Here is a 24,314-nt window from a genome sequence, read left to right on the forward strand (position 1 = left end):
ATTTTGATTTCCCTTTCCTTAAGTGGAGCAACTTTCTTTAAGCTTTTGGTCTTTTCAGTCTCTTCCCTTGGCACAGGAAAGCCACCAGGCCATCTGAAAAAAAAAAAGCCTTAAAAATTCTTGTGATCGCTTCTTTTGTTTAAGAAATTAAGAGATAGACAGATTTTAATTTGTTACCTAGTTCCCAATAAGTAAGATACTCTAGAAAACTGCTGCAAAGCCACCTTACATTAACCATATGTCTTTTACTGATAAATTGAACTTTTTTTTAACACACAAGCTCTGGCTAGGAATGATAATTGTGAATTAATACTTGTATTATTCTGTCCCTAAGTATAAAGATGTGCTCACAAGCATACCTCTCATTTAGAATAGCTATGAAACCAGTTTGAACCAGTATCTTTAGTTTCTTTCCTAATGAACAGAAAAATTCAAAGCTGTAAATTGTAGAATTCAGTTTTATGTAGATTAATTGAGGGGTTTTTTTTTGTACTCTGAACAAAATGTTACTGAAGTAACTTTGTTCCAACTAAACACCCAGAGAAATTATTAATAACTGTGTAATAAAGCCAGTATACTAAGAACTTATACAAATAATAGTTCTACAGTTTTAAATATTGCTAGTACTGAGGAAATATAATTAAGTTGTTTTGAGTGTAGTGCTCATTCTTTACAGAGGACAGTAAATGCTGACTTTGCTGTAAATGAAAGGATATAAGATTAAAATTCATGATTAAAGAAAATAGGGCAAAGAGTATGGCTTCTGGCTGTTGTTGTATTCTATTTGGAAAAAACAATATTTTGACCATTTCATAATCAAGAGCAGGATAAATTACACTAACAGGATATCTGAAAAACATGCTTACCTGGAGAATTTGAACCCCCTTTATTCTAGTCCAGGAACTCTCTGTGTTCCTTCTCTAGTTTCTCGTCTCTTCTAACACTTCACTCCATTTGTGTGATGGTTTGGTTTGTCTCTACCATAGAACTTGTAAATCAGTGAAATCAAGACTTGAAGCTGTTTTTCCTCAGTCCATTTGCTTTCCTAATATACAAAACCAAGACATTAGAATCTTTTTTAACCTGTCGTGTTCATGGAACTTAAAGTTGAGTAATACCAGTATTAAAAAAAAAATACAAAGGGGTTGGAGAGGTGGCTCAGTATAATTAAAGAGCTCTCATTGGCTGCTTTCCCAGAGGACATGGGTTCACGTCCCAGCTTGCACATGGCAGCTTACACTTACTGTAACTCTAGTTCCATGAGATCTGACACTCACAGAGACATACATGCAGGCAAAACAGCAGTACACATAAAAATAAGATAATGAAAGGTACATATGTTTAATCTGAGCACTTGGGAGGCAGAGGCAGGTGAATCTCTGAGTTCAAGGCCAGCCTGGTCTACAGAGCAAGTTTCAGGATAGCCAAGGTACACAGAGAAACCCTGTCTCAAAAAACCGAAAAAGAAAAAAAGATATCTTCTCCATGGGTTTGTAAGTTCTTTATTCCTCTTAAACCTACAAAGTTAGGTTTTTTGTTCTTTTTTCCCCCTCATTTGTGAAACTGAAGACTGATGGTTTTTTATTTCATTTCTAAAACCTTGGTTGGTGTGGCACCATCTCTATCTGCTGGACTATCAGAGTTGTGCATTACAAAAACTTGATCATGCCTTAATCACTTTTGAATTACTTGTGTACCAGTTTTGAACAATAGATCTTTTACTTCATTTGAAGAATGACTGAGTGCAGTTATAGATGAGGAAGCCATACAGAGGGGTAAGAGTGAAGGCTTCAAGTCAGTACTAAGCATGGTATTTAAGGTTTTTCCTATTTGTTGGGCAATTTAGTACATTTTTGAGAGGATATTTAATTTCTAGAGGATTCAGAAAATCTGTAGGAAATTATTACAAGAGTGGATATGGTGGAGCACACCTTTAATCTCAGCACTTGAGAGGCAGAGGCAGGTGGATCTCTGTAGGTGTAGAGGCCAGCCTGGTCTATATAGACCCTGTCTCAAAAAATTAGTATGTTGGACGGTGGTGGCATCTGTAAATCCCAGCACTCGGGAGGCAGACTCAGGTGTATCTCTGAGTTTGAGGCACAAAATAAGTGTAAAACAAGGATAGTTTTCTTCATCATAATGATAGAAATTTAAATGAAAAATTATTCTATGCTCTAGGGCAAGACCTTAGAAACAGACACATAAATGTGTTATCTATGAAGAAACTATTCTGAAGGATAAATAAGTGTTTAAATGAGTGGAAAATCTTTTGCTTCTGGGACAGGAAGGATTACTGTTGGAGACTTGGATCCTAAAATGATTAAGGGCACAGAGTCAAACCAGTTAGTTTGTTTAACCAAAAACCTGGCTTGGTACTCTTTTTCCACCCTTTAGTCTCAGATCAGATGTTCAGTTAGGATCTCCACAAAACATATTTAGGGACTTTTCCCTCAACTTGTTAAGTGGTCATCTGTGAGCCTGTGAGATTTTTAGAAAGTTGCCAAGAGGCATTCTTAGGTGGGGAAAAGGATTGAGTATCTGGGATCTTAAAAGGAAACCTGTTGGCCCGAATGGAGTAAACAACATCTGAGAACACCTAGAAAAGGGTGCCCCGACTTGGGAGAGTGACCTCTGTAAGCAAGAACCTGGAAGCATCCTCTTTCGGTCAAATGCCTGCCGTCTTAGTTAGAACTGTGAAAAAACACTGTAAACCAAAAGCAAACCGTGGGGAGGAAAAGGTTTGTTTTCTGTCAGCTTACACAACCCTAGGTCACACACCATCACTGAGGGAGTCTCAGGGAAGGAACTCAAGGTGGGAACCTTGGGCGTAGGAAATGAAGCAAAGGCCATGGAAGAGTACAGCTCATTGACATACTCAACTTGCTTTCTTCTGACATACAAGACCACCTGCCCAGGAGTGGTATCACCAACAATGGGTTGGGCTTCCCACATCAGTGACTTGAGAAAATGCACTACAGGCAATCAGATGGAAGCATTTTCTCATTTGTGTTTAGTTTGTGTCAAGTTGACCAACAAACAAACAAAAAACAACAAAAAGCTAATGAGGACAACTGTCAAGTTCAGTATGTCTTAGACTTTCAGTACAATGATGGTGATTCTAATCATGTTCAGGGCACATTTCCCAGGGCCACTGAATCCCCAGTTCTTGGAGTACTTACTATACTTGGAGCATCGTGAAATAGGACTTTTAGTACTTGGATCCCTGGGGGATACCACTCAATTTCTTCTTACTCATTTTCTTCTCAGTGGATTTTTATTCCCTCATTTACAAAATAAGGATATGCCTCTCCTTTTTAAACCATTTCACAAAAATTGTGTTAATTGGGATAAAAGCATGAACTTGATTTCTTGTTATCAAGAGCTAAAACATCAGAAAACTGGGAAATCTTTGCATTCTGCCTTGAGTGATCTACTTTCTGTTTTGAGAATAGTGTATTTTTTTCTGTCTTCCCAAGATGCAATAAGAAGGATAACAGAATAATGGGACTGAGTCTACATACACTAATAGAGAGCCTACATTTCTCAAACTCTGCTACAGCTTAGAGTAACCATGTGTTAACTGGAGAGATGGCTGCAGCTTCTAGATTTCTTCCCAGCAGAGTTGCTTATTCTTCTAGGCTTTGTTCTGCTTTCCTGTGGAGTGAGGTTTTAATATCAAACTTGCAAACCATCTAAGATAGTTCATTCATGGAATTCAGCAAGCTTTATTAATTAAAACATCACTATATTACCCCTTTTGTCTAAAATAAGGACTAATAAAAACTATACAATAAGTATAATTATATACAATATATAAAGGCAGTAAACACATTGACAATTTCTTGTTCATTTGCACTTGACTAATTCATAGAAAATACTCCATATCTATCCTATTTTGTGAGTCCAAAGGACAGCTCAGCTATTCTGAAGTATTATGTTTAAGAGAAAACTAGTTTCTTCATTGCTCTAGTCATTGAGATTTATTTAGTCAGATAAAAGAGTGACAGGCCTAAAGGAAAAACCTCTAGTTGACAGATTATGCTGTAAAAAGCCCATTTAGCTCACAAGTCAGTCACTTTGATGTAAATTATGAACAGACAATCAGAATCACCAGGTACTTAGGAAAGCTACATCTCAGAGATAAGACCAAGGCAGGAAAGGAGAAATGCTTTAAGGCATGTTATCAGGGAAAATTACAGAGTTAAAAAGTTTTATTTTTTGTTTGAAATTTAGTGTAATCAAATTTTTATTGTGATCCTAATTTCATTTTGTCATTTATATCTCATGTAAAATTTAAAATCTCATTTTAATATGGACTTATTTGCAAATTCAGTTTTACTTAGAGGGTGTTAAATCTGAGCATCTTACCCTATTTAGTAAGAAATTCTTTAGTAATGTTGATTGTTAAAGTTTTTGTTTAAAATAGGCCAAAAATCGAAAGACATCTAAGTAACTACTACTGTCTCCCAGTATTTCTCTAACATACAGATTTTATCTACATGGAATCTTTCAGACTGTACTGTGCATTAAATTCCCTATTTCTCTTCCTTTTTCTGTAATTTTGAAGTTTGTATGACAGTCAGCTATGTAAATAGATGCATTATAGGAGCATTATATACATGAATAAAATAAATCTTAAAACTAATTGAATTCTTGGTAGGACAGGATAGATTCAATGCAAACCTCCATGGGGACCTGAGTGAAGAAGAGAAACTGCTGCTAATACCCTAATAAAATAGATATGACCAGGATATGTTAGGAGAATGGCCCTGAGCCTTAGAAAGTGCCACAGACTAGGAGACAAGAGTATGTGCTAGAGATGGATTGACTGGATTCTACCTCTACCTTTGGTAGACTAGGAGACAGGAGTATGTGCTGGAGATGGATTGACTGGATTCTACCTCTACCTTTGGTAGCACTGTCGTTTCTGTTTACTCTGGGCCTTGTTTGTTCTCTCCAGTGAAGAGGACATTTGTCCAGGAGGTGTTTCAGTTCATGTAGTACTTACTTTTGTGTCTCTGTTGCCTGGTCCTAGAAATTTAAGGGCTTTGATTCCCAGAGATTTTTGCTCTGTATGTACTGTTTGCTTGGTTGATCAGTTTTTATGAAAGGACGTTAATTTTTAGATTCAAGGAATAGCTTTTATGATTCCATTCATGGACATGACATTCATAGAGTGAAGATAGTAAAAGAGCAGCTCTCAAAACCCTAGGAGAGGTTAGTAGTAAATTATTGTTAAAAGATACAGATTTTTACATAGAATGAAAATTCTGCAAACTAAAAAGATAGCTCATACATTTAAAATGGTTGAAGTATTTAAGTTTTATACTGGGTATATTTTACCACAATAAAAATTTCTAATACAGAATACCCTTATACATTTAACTTGGTGAAAATTTATCCATTGGATTTGAGATAATATATTGGAAACCTATCTGTTTAAATAATGGGTGGAGGTGTAGCTTGGTAGTATGTATATACGTTGCTTAGTATGTAGCTTAGTAACTTAGAATGTGGTGTTCTTAGCACATATGAGGCCTGAGGAAGAGGCCTGGAGATTGTTTAATGTTAAAGCACATCTGCTCTTGTAGATGTTAGATGGCTCACAGCAGTCTCTAATTCCAGCTATTCCAGCTCCAAGGGATCTGATGTTCTCTTCTGGACTTACAGTCTGCCTGTGCATATACACACACATGCACACCATAAAAAAGATTGGTACTTGGGGGATAGCTCCATAGGTTAAGTGCTTGAAGACATGAGGACCTATATTTAATCCCCACCACCCTCAAAAAGTAAGATGCAGTAGAGGTGTGATTGTACTAAGCGGGCAGAGAGGAAGAACCCTTAGACTTCACTAGCCAGCCATGCTAGCCCAGTTGGTGAGTACCAGCCAAGTTCAATAAGAAGTTCTAAAAAATAAGGGTGTGGAGTGATTGAAGATGCCATTGTCAACCTCTGCCTTCCACATATTTACCCCACATGCACACAAACATATAAACTTCCATTTTGGTACCAACTGGACTTCTCCATATTCCATAACATAAGTAAACATATTCTTTCAGCAATAGGGCCTTACCATCAGGCTTAGAGAATAGCCAATATCCTTGGCAAGAACCTTTTGTGCTTGGGATTTTTCATGGGGCCCCTTTGGACAACAAACTTGAGAAGATGTAACTGGAGGTTTTATTTTGTGGCATAAGATGTCTGGTTGGGACATTGTCTATTCTATTATTTGGTGACTTCATTTAGACATTTCTTATATATGTATATATTTTAGGAAGCTTCTTACAGTAGTAGGTTTCCATATGGTTTTTCAAATGGTTTTTGTTAGTTGTTCCTCCTCATATCCCCTCCTCTACTATTCTTTATTCCCTTGCGTATTTAATTCTCCCAATCTAGTTCCCCCTGTTCTTTCTCCACAACAGTACAGTCTGTTTCCCCTTCCTTGGAAGATCCTCTCTTCTCCCCAACTCCCTTACTAGAGATAACTTAGCTATGATTAATTTGGGTTATAACACACATATTAAAGCTCAAAAGCTGTTATCCATACGTAATAGAAAACACATAGTTGGGCGAGGTTTCTGTCCCACCCAGCAACGCAGCAGTTCAGTCCCAAATAAACGCACAGAGGTCTATGTTAATTATAAACTGATTGGCGTATTATCTCAGACTTCTTATTAACTCTTATAATTTACATTAGCCCATAATTCTTGACTCTGTTAGCCATGTGTCTTGGTACCTTTTTTGGCGAGGCATTCTCATCTTGCTTCCTCTGTGTCTGGATAATGACTGTAGACTGACTCTTTCCTCTTCCCAGAATTCTGTTCTCATGGCCCCACCTATACTACCTGCCTGGTTGCCCCGCCTATACTTCCTGCCTGGCTACTGACCAATCAGTTTATTTAAAATACAAGTAACAGATTACAGACCATGTCCCATAGCACTCCCTAGACACAGAGGAAGCCAGACACAGAGCAAGCAAGATGTGACTGCCTTGCTGAAAAAGGTAATGAGAGGCTGTGGATTCATTCTGGATTAAGAAAAATAAGGTTTAATCAAGGAAGACCCCCTGAGAAATTTTCTTTAGATCCCTGTAAGATTATCAGTGCCTCCAATCAGCAGGAAGTATCTTAGAAAACTATGCCCACATTTCCCCAAAAATGGATTATTGATATTTGTCTTTGTTTAGAATGTTGGTTACAAGTTGTTATGGATAATGCTCAGGAGAAAAGCTAAACAAAGGAGATTCAATTCAGAGTTCCTGGATTTTTGCTTTTTGTTTTTAAAAAGGGGGGGGAGTGCTATGGGACTGTCTGGGTCTTTAATTCATTTTCATTGATCAACACGTCTGGGTCTGGATGGATGGATGGGTGGGTGGGTGGGTGGGTGGGTGTGTTTTTGAGACCAGGTTTCTCTGTATAACAGACCTGGCTGTCCTGGAACTCACTCCGTAGACCAGGATGGCCTTGAACTCAGAGATCCACCTGCTTGAAATTCCAGAGTGTCATCACCACCTGCCAACACACCTGTTTTTATGCCAATATCATTCTATGTTATTATACGGCTCTGTAGTACAACTAAAATCTGGGGTGCTGTACCTCCAGCAGTTACTATCCACTCTTGCTTTAGTTCTCCTGAGGGTCTGTATGTGAGCTTTCATATGAAGCTGAAAACTTGTGTGACAAAACTTCTCCTGGGGAGATTGAAGACACATCTACTCACCCTAAGTAGAGAGCCCATGACAGCCCACAGTATCAGGAACACCAAGTCCAACTTGGTGAACAATGAGTTTTATTAGGATTGCTTACTTACAGGAATGTGGTTGGGGCATTGCTTATAGGAGGAGAAATGATTAAAAGATCTGCCTGCCTCTGCCTCCAGAGTGCTGGGATTAAAGGCGTGTGCCACCACCTCCCTGACTTTCCACGCCCAGTTGTAAGAAGTCTTTTTGCCACTGCGTTATAGACAGGCAGACAGGCATTTATGACTATTCTGACTACTAATTAGGTGGGAAATAACCTTTGACAATATAGAATCATCAGTATGTAAAGGTGGTATATAAACATTATTATGTGATTTTTCTCATAGGTTACAAGCAAGAAAAACATAGACCACAATAGATATGAGTACTGCAAAATAGAGAATAATGATTTTTTTTCTCTTCAGTAGTTTACAATCCTCATTTTTAGTAAAATAAACAACATAAGTAAAAGCAAGACGGGCTGTTAACATCCCAGTTTTTCAAAAAAAAAAAAATTTACTAATGTGATTTCCTGACTACTAAGCAATGTGTAAGAAGAGGAATTAAAGAGCTTTCTTTTTTTGGCTCTATATTATATTTTACCAGGATCACTATATGGAAAATATCTAAGTGGTTAAAGGAGGAAATAAATGAGAATAATATATAAAGGATCTAAAGCAAGCAAACAAAATATTGTTACATAAAAGTTCTAGGTACCATGAAAACTTGAACTTTTTTCCATTTGTATTTTTAAACAATGGAAATGTAAAAAAAGCCAAGATCAGCTTTTGTAAATTACATTATTTTATATGTTTCATTGAAGGAACTTTTGTATTACAATCATAGAGAAGAACTATAGTTTGCTTCATATTTGTGAAAATTTTCCTAAATGAAAACTTTCATTTAGTTTAATAAAATAAAATAAGAGTCCTTTTATTTTAGACTATTTTGTAAACGACCAAACCACCAGAACATTGTTATATAATAGTAAAATATTCTCTTGAATTAAATTTTGTTTGATTTTAAACAAAAAGCCAAAAGCCAGCAAACAAGCAAGAGAATATAGAAAAGTACCTACTTAGAGCTGTTAACTTTCTAAGTACTCAACACCCTGGGTATTTCCAAGCACCTTCATCGCTATCAAGAACAGCAAAATGAGTTGTCATGCTTTTAAATTCACTGCTTAGAATAAAGACAGTACAGATTAGTCAGAGTCAACAAACCCTGCAACTGCCACACAGCGCCAACCCATGGACTTTAAAAGGCATTCTTAATCTTTTTCTTGTTCTGAATAATGTTGTCAGGCCTCAGGGTTGCTTTCTCTTCCTGAAACTTTTTTTTCATCTAATACTTTTTTGCTGTACTTAGCTTTTATTTGATCATTGCACCGTTGGAGCTCAGCTTCAGAATCTTTCAACTTTCCTCTTTGTCTAATAAAACAACAGTCTTCATCTTTTTTTTTTTTTCTTTCGAGACAGGGTTTCTGGGTATCTTTTTGGTTCCTGTCCTGGAACTAGCTCTTGTAGACCAGGCTGGTCTGGAACTCACAGAGATCTGCCTCTGCCCCCCTCCCGAGTACTGGGATTAAAGGCGTGCGCCACCACTGCCTGGCTAACAGTCTTCATCTTAACTACATGCTCTAGTTTCCATTTGTGCCAGACACCCTTAGGAAGTGGTCTTTTCTTGTTACTAATTGCAAAATAAGTAAGAACTGCCAATTTCCCACTTCAGTCATTCTCATGATGTGTATCATTTGTGACATTATTCTGTCTATGTGCGTCTTCTTAACAATATATTTCTTGTTATGATAAAATCCATGTTCACCGTTTTCAGTGCAGAGACACCAAGGATACTGTTTTCTGGGATCCTTTTACCATTGACTTCAATGATAGGATTACTTCTCAACTACTGTAAGAGCCAAAGAGTCTTGTTATCTTTTTAACATCTTCTCATCATAGGTTCCAAAAATGCTTTTTAACTTACATATTTTACTAGAAAAAAATTTTAAACATATTTGTTATAATAATGAGCATTATATGATCATAATAGCCATTCTCTTATGTAAGGATAATTAAACCATTCGCATACTGGTTATACTATAAGCATAATTAATGCATTCACAAATATTTTATTAATATTTTTTGCTTTATTTTATGACTATGTTTTGTCTTTCTCATCACTGTCTTCTTCTTGACTCAGAATTTTTATCTTTATTTCCTTTTCATTTGTGTGGGCTTCTACTGAGAACTCTACTATGTCATTAACTGTCAACATCTAACTAGCTAAATGAATCCTACCAGACGGTCATAAATCTACTACTGATGGCCTTTCTTTATTTTTTTTTAGCATCATCATCTGCTTTTTACCGTTCTTTTTGCAAACAATTACTGACTTCTTCCCGTGTGTACTTTACCACATTCCAGATTACCTCAGCATGTAATCTTTTTGGTTCCATTCTTAGCTCTCTAGGACCAGTGTCTTCTTTTATCTTTTACTTCTGCAGGGATTTCAGGTAAGATTATTCAAGTTTTTGGCTTTTATCTTGATTGACTTTAGCAGCAAAGTCTACAGACAGATAGATCACTGTCACTTTCAACAACTAGAGAACCAGAGTGGTATTTTTTTTTTTTTGTCTCTTCAATGACAAAATTATGAAGGGCAAGAAGCAAGCCACAAACAGACCATTTGTGGTTCAGAGGAACTTCAACGGGCACTGAAGAGTATATTTTTATTCTGATGTAGTCTGATTATTTAACTATAATAATCACTGACTTTTCCAATTTCAGTTGTAATTTTTTTAATTATCTGGAACTGAATCTTTATCTAAAGTAACTTTATTCTTCTCATAGAAAAAGGAAAATGAAACAGGATTATATATTCATCTTCTTTGATATAGCCCAGTTTTCTCAATCTGCAAGATTCCATGTGCTTTGCTAGCAATGATTTATGTATGTGATGATTGTAGTCATAAGGATATGTTGCTATTTCATCCTTGCCTCCACTTCATCTTTGGGGTCCAGCTGATTCAGGCTTCACTTCAAGCACACAATCAAATCCTCTAGCATCTGTCAGCACACTCCATGAACTTGCTCTGCAAATATTTTAACTTTGTTTCTGAATTTATTTCATTATCCAATTTTAAGTGGTTTATGTTTATGCTGTGTAAACATGCTGGCTTTGACAATAAGTGAAGTGACACTGTTTGATTAAATATTCATAATCTCAGTATCTCCTGGTTTAAAGTCCATGTCCTAAAGGAGCAATAGACTATAAAGCAACACTACATTTTGCTCCCTCATAAGTCTGCTTCAGGCAGTCTCAGAGGTACTATCCATGTGGTCTGAATCATATTGACAGCAGTTACTATCCACTGTATCCCTAAAGGATTAGGGTGTCAACCACTAGAAGCAATAGAAAAGTACTTTATTTTATATAAATCTTGGATGTTCTACCTAGAGAGGTTTTTTTTAATTCTGCAGATATGACTTAGATGCTTCAGAGAATGATGACTTGAATAATAATCAACTCCAGACTCACTTCACTACCCTAAAGTATGAATAAAAACCTCTCCTCACTGATTTTCCTACATACTTTATCTTAGTGCCTGGCATCCACATGTGCTTCAAAGTTCTTCTGTGGTACTAAACATTGCTGTTGTTGATGTACTGTAGATATCTCCTCTACAGTAGCATATTTTGGCACTAATTGGACTCCCTCCCTCCCTCTGCAACTAGTCCTAAGGCATGTTGGTATAGAGATTTTAAACTAAATATGGTTCAAGTGAATGTTTAATGATTAGTGAAACCCTATTGGTACCTTGAACTCAGAAGTGGGACCTGAAATTGTTATAAATAATCAGATGAGGTATGCATAGGATATATGACATACCCAGTAAGGTTCCAGATGTGAGAAAGATTCAAAATCATGGGGACACAAGATGGTTTTCGCTTTTGTAAGATTAGAACTGGCAAAGAACAACATCAAGCTAAATGGAGATAAACTCACAGCGATCCCACACAGGAACAAGACAAGGTTGTCCACTCGCTCTATATGTATTCAGTATAGTTCTTGAGGTCCTAGCTAGGGCAATACAACGACAAAAAAGAGATCAAGGGGATACAAATTGAAAAAGAAGTCAAACTCTCACAATTTGGATGATATGATAGTTTATATAAGCTACCCCAAAAATTCTACCAAGGAACTTCTACAACTCATAAACATTTTCAGTAATGTAGCAGGATACAAGATTAACTCAAAAAAATCAGTAGCTCTCCTTTACACAGATGATAAATGGGCTGAGAAAGAAATCAAACATCACCCTTCACAATAGCCACAAATAGCATAAAGTATCTCAGAGTAACTCTAGCCAAACAAGTGGAAGACTTGTAAGACAAGAACATTAAATCTTTGAAGAAAGAAATTGAAGACACAAGAAAATTTAAAGATCTCCCATACTCTTGGGTAGGTAGAGCCAACATTAGTAAAAATGGCAATCTTACCAAAAGCAATCTACAGATTCAAGGCAATGCCCATCAAAATCCCAGCAAAATTCTTTACAGACCTCAAAAGAACGGTACTCAACTTCATATGGAAAAGCAAAAGACCCAGGATGGTCAAAACAATCCTGTACAATAAAAGAACTTTTGGAGGCATCACAATACTTGACTTAAAACTCTACTCCAGAGCTACAGTCCTGAAAACAGCCTGGTATTGGCATAGAACAGGCAAAGAAAAACACAATAAGATGAAAACCCAAAAGTCTATGAACTTGCTGCCCACAAGAAGGACAATGATAATTAGGACAAAGCTAGTTAGGAACCCAAAGTGCTTCTTCACATCACATACACACTTGGAGACACTGTGGAGAAGACCCACTTAGGCAGTGAAGGCAGCCTTTGTTTGCACAAGTCAAACCTTTTAAGGAATGTGGACCAGACTTTGACCCTAGGTTTTATAAGGAAGTCTTAAAATTTTATAAATATGTCTACATGAATGATGACACCAAGGGTGAGCCATGACATAATAGAATTAAATTTTACGGATCCATATATTGGGCATCTGAGGTATGTGGCAACTATAGAAAATTTTGGTTTATATCAAGAAAGGTGGAATTCACTGACATTAGGGCACAGACTGGTGAATTGTGGATCAAGAATGAAAAGATCATGGGCTAGAGAGATGGCTTGGTGGAGGAAATGATTTGCTATGCAAGTCTGAAAACCTTAGTTCATTCAAATCCACAGAACTCACATAAAAACCAATCTCAGATGCTGCTATTGGAAGATGGGAGGCAAAGGTCTTTGTATCGGTAGAGCGTGCAGGTCAGCTAGTCTATCATATGCTTCAGTGAGCAGAGGGACCTTTCCCAAAGTAGAAGGTGAGAGCCAAAACTTGACGTTGTCCTCATACTTCATACATGTGCTGTGGTGTAAACACATGTATTTTTTTTACCCTAGACAGTATAATATATAGTTCACTTTTGTTTGAGATTTACTAAAATGGGACAAAAATGTAAAATCTAAACATATTAGTGTTTATTTTAAAGACTGTTAATAGAAACTAGTTTGGAATAATTTACAAAATTTATTGAAGATTATTAAGAGTAGTTGATTAAAGTAATTCAATGATAGTATTTTTAATTATGGAAAATGCAAAAGGAGCTTAATATGCTTGTTGTACCTGATCCCTAATGGCATAGATTAGTGTATAGCTTAATGTAGAAGGCAGTACTTTAACTGTTCTAGCTATCATGTATTGTCTGTATTTTGAACTCTTCTACCTGTTAGCACTCAGATTAACAACAAATTCTTCTCTAGAGTATGAATTTCTAGGGAGTTGCAGTTAACTCACTTTAGCCTTTTATGATTGCTTAACAGTGTGAGAGAGAAGGTTAAAAAGTAATCTGAGCTGCTGAGCTCTTAATCCCAGCACTCAGGAGGCAGAGGCTGGTGGATCTCTGTAAGTTCGAGGCCAACCTGGTCTACAAGAGCTAGTTCCAGGACAGGCTCCAAAGCTACAGAGAAACCTTGTCTCGAAAAACCAAATAAATAAATAAAAATAAAAAAATCACCAGAACCTGATGATTGATTTTGATCTTAGTGAGTCATTGAGAATATTGTTTAGGACCTTGACTACCATGAAACAAAAAGAGATAGTAAAGTAAGGATAGGGTGAATTACTGAGGAGCAAGAATCTTGGATTGACATTAAAAGCAAATCCAATTTATCCCACTGAGCCATCTCACCTGCCCTGCGAATCAAATTTAGAGTGGTGTTACTAGAAAACCTACTCAAATTGTGGTTAGCAGACCAAAATCACTGATAACCCTTCAGTGTTAGTTATAGATGCAGACCTTAGGTCCAGCCTTGTGACATAAACATATAGCCCCAGAAGTTGAATTAAATTGGGAGGCTCTTTGTGAGCCCTGGGACCAGCCTAGGTTGACACAACTAGACCCAACTCAAAAGAGCCAAATAAATTCTTAAAAATAGAACTGTATTAGCTTATAGAAATTTTTAAAATAATTTTTATTTTTTGAGAATTTTTTGTGCAGTGTATTTTGATCACCTCTTGACATCTCTCAGATCCAATCTCTTTCTTCAGTCCACCCAGCTGCCCACCTTTAAAGTAGCCAACAAGTACTATTTTACCACCCATAAGCTCTTCTATGTGTGGACTTTGCTAAAGGGAGTTTACCCTGCCAGAGAGTTCACTCTTAAAACTAACTAGCCATCTCCTAGGCAGCTATCAGTTGCTAGTAGCTCCTCTGCTAGAGGTGGGACACTGGTATTTTGTCTGTCCTGAGCCTGTGGAGTCTTGTTCATGCTATCTTAACTTTTGTCAATTCTTAGAGCCAATTGCCCTTCTGTGTTCATAAAGCATTTACAGTTATCAGCTACCACTGGCTCTTAAATACCCTCTTCCACAAGGATCCTTGAGCCTTGGGATGAAGAGATGTGTTATAGATGTCTTGTTTAGGGTTGAGAAGTCTTCAGTCTTTTTCCTCTAGGCATCAGTCGTTTGCAGATCTATGTTGATCGCCATATACTGCACAAAAAGGCTTCGCAGATGAAGGTTGAGAGATGCAATAATCTATGAGTACATCAGAGTTTAAGTACTGAAAAGACAAAGAGCACAGATTTTTGTTACTGTTATTATTACTATAATTGTGATGTATATGCCATGAATTTCTAGGCAGTTGCAGTTAACTCACTTTAGTCTTTGACGATTGGTTAACCGTGTGAGAGAGAAGGTAATCTCAGCCACTGGGCGGTAGTGGCGCATGCCTTTAATACCAGCACTCTGGGTACATTGTTTTCAACCTGGCTCCTCTTCCATTTGTTTTAGTATCTATAGCCTTCTCTCTGTTTCTCTTAACTGTGAAAGCAGAGAATCTTTATAGCATTCAGCCTTAATAATGTCAAAAAGGAGAACCTCTAAGGCATTAAAGCACTGTTCTTTTCTTCTGCTTGACAGAGACCTAAGAATGTTACTTGTGGTGGACTCTAAGCAATTTGATGCTGAGTTTCTTTTAGTAGAGGAACTATGAGAGGCAGGTTCTCATGCTGAGGCTGGAAAAGAGCAGAGCTGTAACTGTGGTGCCAGGAGCCTTGGGACCCAGTGTGTCTGTGCTTACATCTGCGAAGGGATGTTCTACTTTAGGAACGTCTCTACATTTTTTTGTTGCTGTTATTTGAGCATCTGAGGCTGATTAATTTTTATTATAAAGAACAGAAATTGGAGTTGGAGAGATAGCTCAGCTGTTTAAAACTGGCTACTCTTCCAGAGAATGCAAGTTTAATTCTAGCACCCACATAGCAGCTCATAATCCTATAACTCCAGTACTAGGGGATCGGACATACTCATCTGGCATCTGCAGACATAGGCAAGCATGTGATGCACAGGCATGCGTATAGGCAAAATATCCATACACATAAAAAATAAAGGTGAAAACCCTTGTTAAATGAATGGAGGTTAGGCTGTTGAGACAGCTTAGCAGGTAAAAATACTCACCTCCAAATGCGCTCCTGAGATTGATCCCTAGGACACACATGGTGAAGCAAGAGAATCAACCCCCAAATCTTGTCCTCTGAACACATGCGTCCTCATCAAAAAGTACATGTAATCTATAAAATGTTTACTTGGCTTACAGTTCTCGAGATGAGAAATCTGAGGTTGGTGTCAATACCTGATGTCCGTAGTATAACAGGGTGCCAAGGATGCACTAGCTACAGAGTCTTTTCCTCTTACATATTCACCTAGGGAGCCTGTTGGCATCCTCTAGCTCAAGATAGGAATTTAGGGGTTGCATTTCATTTGTTTATTTGGTTTTTTTGAGACATGTTTTCTTTGTTCAGTCCTGGTTGTCCTGGAACTTCACTCTGTAGAAACCAGGCTGGCCTTAAACTCAGAGATCTGCCTGCCTCTGCCTCCCCAGTTCTGGATTAAAGGTGTGTAATACCAAGTCTGGCTGGAATTAGATTTCTAATACATGAATTTCTGGGGACACATTGAAACCATAGCCAGACTATAGCCAACTTTGAATTAGTTTATTTCCTGAATGTACTCAGTTGTTCGGGAAATTGGGAGGAAAACTACAGAAAGTTATCAGTCTTTTTAAAAAGTGTGTAAGCCGGGCAGTGGTGGCACACTCCTTTCATCCCAGCACTTGGGAGGCAGAGAGAGGTGGATCTGTGTGTCTGTGTGAGTTCAAAGCCAGCCTGGTCTACAAGAGCTAGTTCCAGGACATACTCTAAAGCTATAGAGAAACCCTGTCTCAAAAAAACAAACTAAGAGAGAGAGAGAGAGAGAGAGAGAGAGAGAGAGAGAGAGAGAGAGAGAGAGAGCGCGAGCGAGCGAGCGAGCGCGAGCGCGCAAGTAAAACTATGAATGAAGTGGCTGAGAAGTCAGAAGAGGCATCTGATCCCCTGGAACTGGAATTACAAATGGTTGTGAGCTTCTTTGTGGGAACTGGGAACTGAATCCAGGACCTCTCCATGAATAGTCAATGCTCTTAATCACCTTACCAGCCCCTGGAAAAGATTTTTAAAGGGAAACAATATTTTAAATTTGAATTGACTTAAGAACAATGGCAATGGGTTTTTGATCCTACTGCACCTATTGGTTTTGTGGGAGCCTAGGCAGTTTGGATGCTCACCTTACTAGACCTGAATGGAGGTGGGTGGTCCTAGGACTTCCCACAGGGCAGGGAACCCTGATTGCTCTTTGGGCTGACAAAGGAGGGGGACTTGATTGGGGGAGGGGGAGAAAAAGGGGAGGTGGCGGTGGGGAAGAGACAAATCTTTAATAAATAAATAAAAGAAAAAATTTGAATTGACTTAAGCTTTATTGGAAGCTTTGTATAGATAATAAAACCCATCTACTGGGAGAAGTTTTGTATATGAAGAAACTTCTACGAGAAAGCATTTGAGATAGTTCAGAACATTGCTAGAGTAGGAATAACTTGGGTTTGCTGGGCTGGGCACCACTGTTCAATGTCTTTTCAATACTTAAGTGGCTCTTAACAGATTATGAAGTCTATCCTCTAATAAAAAAGGTCCAGGTGCCTGTGTGGCTTCAGATATAAATTTGAGAGGCTTAATTGATCTTTTGTTCATTAAAATTAATCTTTGCTCATCAGTTCTTTTGATACTTTATGTGGTAGCTTCTGCTATGTGTTTACTTCTCATTTTTCCTCTTTAACTTTTATTGATTCTTCGTGGATTTCACATCATTCATTTTGATCCCACTTTTATCTCCCTGTTTCTCAAATGTGCCCTCTGTCCTTGTAACCCACCCCCTAAAAAAACAAAATCAAATTCAAAAGAAAAACCAAAAGCCTAACAAAACAAAAACACAATAAAGACAATAGAGAAGAATCTTGTCATGGAAGCTTTAGTGTGGCCTCATGAGTCACACAGTTTACCCTTTAATCCATACATCTTTACTTGTAAATGTTCACTGTTATGAGTCATTGGTCTGGCTCCAGGCCTCTGGTGTCTGCTACACCACCATTATTGGGCTCTCACTAGGGCTCCTCTTAGTTATCCTTTTGTTGTCCTGTGTCATGGAAATCCGCTGTTTTGGATTTGTAAGTTCATCCCCTAGACATGCTCTAACAGTTTGTAGATGAGGTGGATGTTGGGGTGGGCTAACTCATAGCCCTGGTTCATGGTCACTGCCCAGATGAACTCTGCAGCACTGCTTCTGCTAGCTCACCCAATGCAGCCTACAGCAAAGAACTGGGCGAGTTCTCCTGCCCTTGGTCCCTCAGATCCTGTCCCACTCACTCTTATCTCCAGGGCCAGCTCTACTGTTTTGCCCAGGCACGGTGCAGGGACCTCTCTCCTGATCGTTGTAGGTGGCATACAGGGAGGGAGGTGATGGAGTCAGTTCTTCTGCTCTCATGTCCTCAGGGCTGGCTCACCTGCGTCCCTGAACAGGTCAGCTCTAGTGTGCTGCGTGGACAGGAAACAGAGGTTGCTTTCTCATGCACTACAGTCAATGAGAGTCAGGACTAACTCACCTGCTCTTGTGATCCCAGGTGACAGAGGATGGTGTCTTTCCCTCACCCATGCCACCACATGGCAGACAAGGGAAATGGGGTTCAACTCCCCTGCTCTCACGCCCTCAGGGATGGCTCACCTGTGTCCCTCACCACAAGGTCAACTCTAGTGTGCTTCCCAGATGAGGTAGACACCCATAGTGAGGAATAGGGGGCGTGAGCTCTCTTCTGATATAGGTAGGGCCAGCTGACTTTTTACAATATCCAGCAAGGGGCAGGATCAGTGAAGGGCAGGGCTGACTCAGCACAGCCTGGTTCCAATGTTCCCTGTGCTAATACCGGCCATGGACATCACATCAGACCCAGACATGGCCCTTGGCAGTAGCTTGGATCCAGATGCCATCATGACCCTGGTGGCAGCACAGGCCCCTCAGATCAGTACCCCAAGGCCCGCAGCAGCATGGCCTCCAAGGGCATCAACATGGTCCTAGGTTCTTAGCTTTCTTCTTAGTATGAGATGAAGAGTTGTAGTAGAATAGGTATATTTCCAGAGACAAGAGTAGGGGGCAGCTAGGAAAGAGCTTTCTAAGTAAAATGTTAGTAGAGTGACCATGTCTCTCAATTTATCTCACACAGATCCTTTTGAAAGTCATAGTCATAGTAGTATTAATATCTCCATTTCCCTTTTAAGTGCCCTGATGTGGGTAATCAGCTATATGGTCCTTGTAGGGGTCAAATGCTTTGTGCTAGACACTGTACTAGATAATTTCTTTGGTTTGCACAAAACATCTGAAAGGATAGCTGCTCTTACCACTTTACAGAACAGTATTCTGAAAGAGTTTTGATAAGGTCACATGGTGGTAGACCTAATGACCAGGCAAGATCTGTCAGTCTGCCAGAGTTGCTTGATTTCTGGGTATGACCTCCATTTTTTTCTTTTCAAAATGGAATTTTTCTGTGTAATCCTAACGGTCCTAGAACTTGGTCTGTAGACCAGGTTGGCCTTCAACTCAGGGATCCACCTGCCTCTGCTTCTCTAGTGCTGGGATTAAGCTTATGCATCACCACACATGGTCTAGCCTTCATTTTTTTAATCTAGTAAAAAAATTCTATAGTGGTAGTATCATAGTTAGGGTTCCTATTGCTGTGAAGAGATATCATGACCAAGCAACTCTTATGGGAAATATTTAATTGGAGTGTCTTACAGTTCAGAGGTTTATTTAGTCCATTATCATCATGGCAGGATATGGCAGCATGTAGGCAGACATGGTGCTGGAGGAGTTGAGAGTCCTATATCTTAATCTGCAGGAGACAGGAAGTGAACTGAACGTCACACTGAGTGTAACTTGAGCAAAGGAGACCTCCAAACCCACCCCCACAGTGACACGCTTCTTCTAACAAGTCCACATCTACTCCAACAAAGCCATTCCTCTAATAGGGCCACTCGCTGTGAACTTATGGGGGCCAATTTACATCCAAACTACCACAGGCAGTAAAACTTATATGGAAGAAACCATGAGTTAATGAGTGTTTGAATAAAAGTGAGACTTCTAGGGATGGGGTTAAAAGTTTGCCACGTGTAGTTCTCCATACTCTGGGTTCATATAACCCTTAGGACCTTTGGTGGTTTTGCAGGACCTGTTGCTCATGGCTGAGGTCTTTTTGGGTGGGGAATAAGTAGTGCTATTGATCAGTATTGCCCAGATTTTCATTCCATAGATTTCAGGTGGGTCCTGAAATTTAGTATTTAAACAGGTTCCTAGTATTTCTGCTAGTATAGATTTGCTGAAATTACTGACCCACTGTACTGAGTAGCAAGAGCATACATAGCTGCTGAATACATATCCTTGCCTGAGGTGCAAAGTTACCTATCTATACATAGATTCTCTAATTTTAGACATGGAAAGAGAATGGCTGCTTCTGGACAGTAGATGCCTTTCAGTTAGGGTAGAGAGGGATAGAGACAAGAAAATAGGTATTTTAATGTGAATTGTTCTTAACGGTTGATTGTATTTTATTTAGGGTTTTTGTTTTTGAGAAAGGGTAGCCCTGTCTGTTCTGGAACTCACTACGTAGACCAGGCCAGTCTCAAACACATCCACTCACCTCTGCCTCCTGAGTGTGGGATTAAAGGATTGCATCATCATGCCTGGCTTATTTTGTGTTTTGAAGTTCTTTTCTTCATATATGTATGTACATATTCAAGACAAACTCCTTCCTACACCTCCAAGACATGCCCCAACACATCCCCTTCATACTTTCTTGTTTTATCTTTTTTTCCCTTCCTGTAAACCAGAGTCTAATTAGTGCTGCCTGTTGAAATAGTAACTGGTCTTGTTGGCTTGATCTTGTATGATTAGCCTTAATTATAGTGAGTTCATTAGTCAGTTGTCATGTCCAGCAAAACATTTCACAGTACTCCTCTCCATTTTCTGACTTATATTCTTTCTTTGGTGTTCCTGAGCCTTGAGAAGGAGATATTGATGTAGATATTCCATTGAGGGCCTAGCATTTGCACCCCTGCATTAACTGCTGCACACTACGGAAGATTCTCTGGTTAAGGTTGAGAGTAGCTCTATAAACATAACATTTAGAAAGCAGTTTGACAGCATGTCCATTGAGCAACGTTAGTGGATTTCCTCCTAGAGCCCATGACTTCTCGAACCATGAGCTTCAGAACAAGTTTAGAGTACCAGGCATGAATTCCCGCCTATGGCACAGACATTAGATCCAATCAGAAAGTGATTGGTTACCCCATGTGGTGGTTTGAATAGTAATGGCCCCCATAGGCTTTAAATTTATGATCATTAGGAAGTGGTGCTACTTGAGAGGGATTAGGAGGTGTAACTTTGATGGAGGAAGTGTGTCATTAGGGGTCAGCTTTGGAGTTTCAAAAGCTCAAGCCAAGCCCAATGTCTCTTCTGCTGCCTTCAGATGCAGATATAGAGCTCTCAGCTACCATGTCTGACTGCATGCCACTATGCTCTCCCCCATGATGATAATGTACTAAATCTCTGTAACCATAAGCAAGTTCCCAATTAAATGCTTTATGAGAGCTGCCACAGCCATGGTGTCTCTTCACAACAGTAAAACAGTGGCTAAGACAAGTGTATTATCTTACAAAATACTAGGTTTCTGTAAGAGTTTATCATACATTCTTAGTTTTGGTTACCCCTTCCAATATCTATGTAACCTCTGTGCTCCTATTTTACCAATGGGTATGTCTTGCTTGGCAGGTTAGTATTACAACATTCAGGGTTCACCACTGGGTAAGACCATGGATGAATTTTCTCCCCTAGTGGCTTGGAGAGGAACATTAAGTACTTTGAGGACTAGCCAGTGAGAAGTTTTTAGGTCAGTTCCAGCTTGTCTTCTGTACTGCTACAACCAAAGTGTGTTGTATCTCCAGCAAGAAAGAGTATTATTAGCTAGATAAGGTGGCTAACCAAGAGCAGTGGTTAAACAAACAAACAAAAACCTGTGTTGTTTTGGGAGCCTATTTAACCAATAACTGGTAAGAAAGTATTGAAACTAGCACTAAAATTTTCATTTAATAACTCATGTCTTCTAGTAGATGCATAGTCTACCCATGTGTTCCAACTCCTTATTTTTATATTACATTTTAAATTTAGTTTACAAAACCAAAGCAGTGTGTTCCCAAGAGTGGAGAGATGGCTCATAGCACACTGTCTACTCTTCCAAATGATTTGCGTTTGAGTCCCAGCACCCACATATGGAAAAACAAACCATAACTCCAGTTCCAGAGGCTCTCATGCTCTCTTCTGGCCTCTTGTGGTACCAAGTATCCAAATGGGCATACAAAATACCCATACACATAAAATAAAATCTTAAAGAAATGTGATGATTTTAATAAGAATGACCTTCATAGGCCCACAAATTTGAATATTTTGTCACCAGAGAGTCAAACAGTTTGAAAGGATTAGAAAGATTAGGAGGAGCTGGAGAGATGACACAGTGGTTAAGAGCACTGTCTGCTCTTCCAGAGGTCCTGAGTTAATTCCCAGCAACTACATGGTGGCTCACAACCATCTGATCTGGTGCCTTCTTTTGGCATATAAGTATACATACAGAACACTCATAAATCAGTATAAATTAAAATTAAAAAAAAAAGATAAAGAGGTGTGGCCTTGTTTGCTTCAAAAGCCCAAGCCAGGCCCAGTGTCTCTTTTTTTTCCTGTGGATCAGGATTATTAGATGCTATCCTTAGTATCCTACAGCATACTCCTGCCTGCTGCCGTGCTTTCTGCCATGATAATAATGGACTAACTAAACCTGTAAGCAAGCCCTCAAATAAATGCTTTTTTTTTTTTTTTATATAAGAGTTGCCTTGGTCATGATGTGTTGTAAGGAGGTCGCTTGTTTATTTCCAGACTGCTCACACAGAAACCATATTATTTGCAATACTTTTTGGTCAATAGCTTAAGTGTATTTCTGGCTAACTCACATCCTAAACTAATCCATCTCTATTAATCTGTGTATTGCCACATGGCTGGGGCTTACCGGGTAAAGTTCTGTCTGGCATCTGTCTGGAGGTGGGGATGGCTATGTGGCTTCTCTTTGACTCCACCTCCTTTCTCTCAGCATTCAACCTAGTTTTCCCCGCCTAAGTTCTACCTTGCTGTAGGCCAAGCCAGTTTCTTTATTCATAAACCAATAAAAGCAACACACAGAAGGACCTCTCCCACACCATTTCCCCTTTTCTTTTTAAACAAAAAGGAAGGCTTTAACTTTAACATAGTAAAATTACACATAACAAAACAGGTATCAAGTAAGAATTATAGTTACAACATTTACATCTACTTTTTTATCATAATTGAGGAAAACTATAACTATTCTTCAACTCTATCAAAGACTCCAGAAGGATATAATGTTACCTAAGTAAACAGGAAGTGCACTGTAAACAACTTCCAAAACTCTAGAATTGACAGAGACTTACTTCTTGCTGCCTAGACAGTCACCCAAAGTTCTTCTGAACCACTGGGGCATCTATCTTCAGTCTACAGGCCCATAGTATCCAGCAGACTTTTTTGTAAAGCAGAAAATTTCAAAGACATTTCAGCCCATATTGGCAGTTTGTCATTCACTTTTGTTCTGTGTCCTGTAGAAGGTCTGGCAGTTTCTTTCATGAAGCAGGAACCCTGAAGGATGTCTCACTTTCTTTAGTCAACTTCAGCAGTCATTTTTCTGTGGGTCCTGCATGTCCAGTTCATCAAGCAGTCCAGGCATAAGGAGCCTCTTCAATGCCCATTATCTTATTGAAGTAGTTGGTGCTACCAGGAGCAGATGTGTCTCACTGTCATGAAAAGCCCTAAGTTCTTAAACATTTTAAATGCCATATTCTGTAGTCTTTGAAAGGTTTGAAGATTATCTACCTGAAATCTCTATATATATCTAGAAAACCTAACATGACTACAAGCCTGACTATTGTAAATAAGTATCTATTAACCCATACGTCTTAATTATATATTACATTTATAAATGAGCTGGACAAACACAATACCTTAATCAAGATCAGAAATACATGTAACAAAATTGACCCTAAATTTGTATCAAAGAGCAAGATCCATACCAGTGAAAATCTCTATAGCATATCCCTCTTTAAATATAAACATTTATAAACAATATTTGGGAATATGGGCATAGTTCTCTCCAAACTGCTTCCTGCTGTTTGTTGAGCAAAGTAATTTTTGGGGGTGGTTACAGCAACCTTTCAGCGGCGGGGGGGGGGGGGGTGTCTTGGTCCATCAAACACTGGCGAGCTTTTTCAAGGGTAGAATTTGGAATGGGAAATTCCTACATCCTAACCTTTGTGGGTATATATGGACAGCAGTAGAGCTTCCACCTAAACACATAAGTGTTCCCTTTTCCCACATCTTTGTCAGCACTTACTTGATTTCTTGGTGATAGTCATTCTGGCTGGAGTTAGACAGAATTTCAAAGTATTTTTAATTGGTGTTTCCCTGGTGACTAATGATGTTGAACTTTTTATTTTATTTTCTTTTTTCTTTTTTTATCTTTTTTAAATTATTTATTTATTTTTTTAAAAAT

At 38.7% G+C, this 24,314-nt stretch overlaps 1 protein-coding gene and 1 pseudogene across 9 annotated transcripts in view; one reads left to right on the top strand and one right to left on the bottom strand.

Annotated features, from left to right (window-relative positions):
• Cpeb1 (cytoplasmic polyadenylation element binding protein 1) overlaps nt 1-24,314 on the top strand; it is an 81,701-nt gene that overhangs the window by 25,477 nt on the left and 31,910 nt on the right. The window lies entirely within an intron of this gene.
• Nucleotides 9,918-18,728, bottom strand: LOC126508738 (U11/U12 small nuclear ribonucleoprotein 48 kDa protein-like; annotated as a pseudogene).

Source organism: Alexandromys fortis, unplaced genomic scaffold (genome assembly GCF_014885135.2).
Source record: "Alexandromys fortis isolate MF-2015 unplaced genomic scaffold, M_Fortis_MF-2015_v1.1 scaffold_86, whole genome shotgun sequence".
NCBI classification, from domain to species: Eukaryota; Metazoa; Chordata; class Mammalia; order Rodentia; family Cricetidae; genus Alexandromys; species Alexandromys fortis.